At 52.0% G+C, this 4,658-nt stretch overlaps 1 pseudogene; it reads right to left on the reverse strand.

Annotated features, from left to right (window-relative positions):
• Positions 1–1,547: 1,547 nt before the first annotated feature.
• On the reverse strand, positions 1,548–2,773 carry LOC144160773 (uncharacterized; annotated as a pseudogene).
• Positions 2,774–4,658: the final 1,885 nt, after the last annotated feature.

Genomic DNA, 4,658 nt, shown 5'->3' on the forward strand with positions numbered 1-4,658 from the left:
CTCCGAATCGACATTTTTTTTAGTTCAAAATGAGACCAGCCTTTTCTAAACAGTCCAAAACAGTGGCCAAGCGCGTGTTGTGTTCACGAAATGTGCGACCAAAAATAACGATATCGTCGAGGCAGCACATGCACACTTCCCACTTGAGGCCCCGAAGTACCGTAACCATGAAACGCTCAAACGTAGCAGGGGCGTTACAGAGTCCAAAGGGCATAACATTAAATTCAAATAGTCCATCGGGTGTGATAAACGCTGTTTTTTCTTTATGGTCGGGGTTCACGGGAATTTGCCAGTAGCCTGATCGCAAGTCAACTGAAGCGAAGTACGAAGCCGAATGAAGACAATCTATTGCATTATTATGCGGGGAAGTGGGTAGACGTCTTTTTTAGTAATTTCGTTGAGGCGCCGATAGCCAATACAGAAGCGCCATGACCCGTCTTTCTTTCTGACCAATATCACCGGAGCTGCCCAGGGACTTGAAGACTCTTGAATCACGCCATTCTGCAACATATCTCGTACTTGTTCATTGATAATCTTGCGCTCGGATGGTGAAACCCGGTAGGGCTTTTGTCGTATGGGCCGGGCTTCCCCAGTATGTATTGAATGGTGGGTCCGTGTGGGCGGTATTGACGAGCATCGATGTGTTCGCCCGAAGTCAAATACGCGTGAGTATTGTACAAGAACGGCAATCAACGCACGGCGTTTTTCTGGTTCAAGGGATTCGTCGCTCATACTTTGAAATTTGGCAGGGTCCACCGGGCAAGGATCAGTAGACGGATTTATGGCTTCGGACAAAACTCCTACTGAAGTTGAAACATATTCGATCGCTTCCGCAAGTTTCAGCCCGCTTGGAAGTAGAGTGGGTTCGGCCGAAGAGTTGATAGTCCACACAGAGGTTTGTCCCCTGTTTACCGTAACAACCGATCGAGGCACCAATACATTTTTCTTTGCACAGTTTAGGGGAATCGGCTCCAGCAAAGATTCAAATTTATCCAGATCAGTTTCCGTGCAAAGGACTGACACGAATGCGGCGGACAGCGCCGGCATGATGGTGTCGCTCAACACGCAGAGTGCGCGGTTGGTATCGGGACAAGAATCTTCTACAAGGGCAGATAGGGCGGTCCCGTCCTCATTACGACCGTCAACTGTGGCACCACACTGCTTCAAGAAGTCATGACCTAAAATCATATCGTGAGTTGACCACGGCAATACTGCAAACTCCGCCCTGAATGTGTGGCCGCCAAACGAAACAGTCACTGAGCAGATTCCAAGTGGGCATAGGGACTCACCACCAACACCTTGAAATGTTACCATTTTGTCCCAGTGAAACATTACTTTGCGGCCAAGACGGGATTTAAACGCAGAACTCATTACCGACACTGTTGCGCCCGTATCGATCAGAGCCATCGTTCGGGTGCCGTTGACTAATACTTCCACTGTGTTTTTTAGCATTGATACAGGCGAAGGTAGTTCCCAGTTAGGCTGTCCGGTAAGAGGCATTTCACGTGACAGTTGTGCCGCGGCCTCACCTCGATTGGCCGCGCTGGCTAGTTTTCCGGCGGCGGTGACCGACGCCGGGGTAATGGTGAACGCCGCTGTCGTGAAGCGGGTGGGGTTAAGCTGCGGTCAGAAGCCGGTGAATTGGGGCGCGGTGGTGCCTCGGAGAACAAAGCTGTTGGCAGGCGAGTGTCGTAGCGGGCATTTCGAGCGTTCGGGCGGTTCCACATGGGAGTTTGCTGGTAGCGTGGCGCTTGGCGGCGACGGCGGCAGTAGCGAGAAATGTGGCCCTCAAACCCACAGTTGTAGCAAACGGGAAGGTCACGCTCAAGGGAAGGGAAGGATCTCTCGTAGACGCCATCAAAACGGCGATCATTTGTCGGGCGCTGAGGACGCTGGTCGTAAGTTGGACGTTGAGGGCGCCGAGAGAACTGCTGGACATCGTGACTGTAGCGTGGTGAATCCCAATTGTCGAAGCGCTGCGGGCTTTCATTGCGAGGCGTATAGCTCGGATAACGGAACTGAGCACTCGAAGGCGAGAGGCTATTGGCCTGTACATCTTGCAGCACGTAACTTTCGTGAACGTGCAAGCCGTCAGTATGGCGCCGAGGTTCTTGGTGTCGCAGCAACTCCTCGCGGACGATGCGCCGGATAGTTTCAGCGAAGTCCGGTGGTGGGGTCACATCAACGCTTGCCACAGTAGTTACATTAGCCAAGCGACCGAACTTTGGCGTAATACGACGCTTCTTCAACGCCTCGAAGGTGCGACAGTGCTGGACAACGTCGGATGCCGATTCCAACTTTTCACGCCCTATTAAAAAGTTGTACACGTCTTCAGCGATCCCCTTTAATAAGTGACCCACTTTATCATCCTCAGACATTTCGGGTCGACGAGTCTGCAGAGCTTTAGCACCTCTTCAATGTAGGTGGTGCATGTCTCACCTGGGACTTGGGCGCGATGGAGCAACGTCTGTTCAGCCTGCTTCTTCTTTCCGACGGAGTCGCCAAAGCGGGATGAAATTTCTTCAACGAAACGGTCCCAGGTTGTGAGGTTGCTTTCGTTGTTCTCAAACCAGGTCAGCGCAGTCTCATCTAGCGAGAACATGACGTTCGAGAGTTGTGCAGCGGTATCCCAGCGGTTGTACCGGCTCACTCGCCGATAGAGCGTCAACCATTCCTCAACGTCTTCATCGGCGATCCCAGTGAACATTCGGGGCTCTCGCGGGGGATGCCAGCCAGGCGTGGGGGCCGGCACAGTGTTCCCACCTTGAGGCATCGTAGGAGACAGCGGTGGCATACCCGCGACACGTCGGCTGCGGCGAAAATCCTGGAGGTCCGACGTGGCGTACCCAGCACCTCTACCAAACTGTTACGAGATGTGTTTATTTACAGTGAGTTCGGATGGTGTAGGACGAGCATAGATTGTAGAGCGGTCCGTGAATGATGGTGCCAAGCCGGGGTGCAACCTCGTTCTCCTCTCCTACCAATCAGCTTGCTCAGATGGTTGACCGTTGAAATGTCATAAACGCATGTGCGAATATACGGCACTTATGCTGTGCGTAACAATATATATATATATATATATATATATATATATATATATATATATATATAGCAGAACAGAAAGATACGGGACAAGGGACTCGGTAAAGATACATATCAAGGTTGCAGTCGTCATTGCCAGTGCTATTCGGCTTTTTTTCGAATTATTTAATAAGGCCGAATGACGTGTGCTTGTCACGTTTCTTTGATACATTGATAAATAAGCGAAACTATAAGTCGAGAAAAAATCCGCCGTTTTTCCGGGAGCGGGACCCGAGCCCGCATCTCCGCATAACCGGTGCGGTGCGTTCCCCATTACGCTATCCCGCAGCGGATTCTCTCTCGACTTTAAATAGCGGGTTTATATTTACAACAGCTATGAGGCCGGTCAACTAGCGCCGCCCCTCGACTACCGCGGGAGACGTAGAACGTCTTCTTTCCCAGCGGCCGCCACGTAGACCGTGGTCGGAGGTCGGGGTTAGCAATTGGCATATCCGAACTGCTGGAGCCAGTGCCTGGTAATGCATGTAGCAGAACAGAAAGATACGGGACGAGGGACTCGGTAAAGATACATATCAAGGTTGCAGTCGTCATTGCCACTGCTATTCGGCTTTTTTCGAAATATTTAATAGGCCGAATGACGTGTGCTTGCCACGTTTCTTTGATACATTGATAAATAAGCGAAAATATAAGTCGAGAAAAAATCCGCCTTTTTTCCGGCAGCGGGACTCGAGCCCACATCTCCGCATAGCCGGTGCGGTGCGTTCGCCATTACGCTATCTCACAGCGGATTCTCTCTCGACTTTAAATAGGGGGTTTATATTTACAAGAGCTCCCAGGCGGGTCAACTAGCGCCGCCCCTCGACTACCGCGGGAGACGTAGAACGTCTTCTTTCCCAGCGGCCGCCACGTAGACCGTGGTCGGAGGTCGGGGTTAGCAATTGGCATATCCGAACTGCTGGAGCCAGTGCCTCGTAGTGCATGTAGCAGAACAGAAAGATACGGGACGACGGACTCGGTGAAGATACATATCAAGGTTGCAGTCGTCATTGCCAGTGCTATACGGCTTTTTTCGAAATATTCAATAGGGCCGAATGACGTGTGCTTGTCACGTTTCTTTGATACATTGATAAATAAGCGAAAATATAAGTCGAGAATCAAAATCCGCCGTTTTTCCGGAAGCGGGACTCGAGCCCACATCTCCGCATAACCGGTGCGGTGCGTTCGCCATTACGCTATCCCGCAGCGGATTCTCTCTCGACTTTATTGATTGTAGGGTTTAACGCGCCGACGCAACGCAGGCGATGAGGCGCGCCGTATTGGAGGGCTCCGGAATAATTTTGACCACCTGGGGATCTTTAACGTGCGCCGAAATCTCGTACACACGGGCGTTTTTGCTTTTCGCCTCCATCAGAAAAGCGGCCGCCGCGGCCGGGAATCGAACCCGCGACCTCGTGCTCAGCAGCGCAACGCCTTAGCCACTGAGCCACCGCGCGGGTCTCTCTCGACTTTAAAGCGGGGGTTTATATTTACAGGAGCTCTGAGGCCGGTCCACTAGCGCCGCCCCTCGACTACCGCGGCAGACGTAGAACGTCTTCTTTCCCAGCGGCCGCCACGTA

The sequence above is a fragment of the Haemaphysalis longicornis genome, unplaced genomic scaffold, assembly GCF_048455015.1.
Source record: "Haemaphysalis longicornis isolate Haplotype H1 unplaced genomic scaffold, Haemaphysalis longicornis Haplotype H1 scaffold_11, whole genome shotgun sequence".
Classification (NCBI taxonomy): Eukaryota; Metazoa; Arthropoda; class Arachnida; order Ixodida; family Ixodidae; genus Haemaphysalis; species Haemaphysalis longicornis.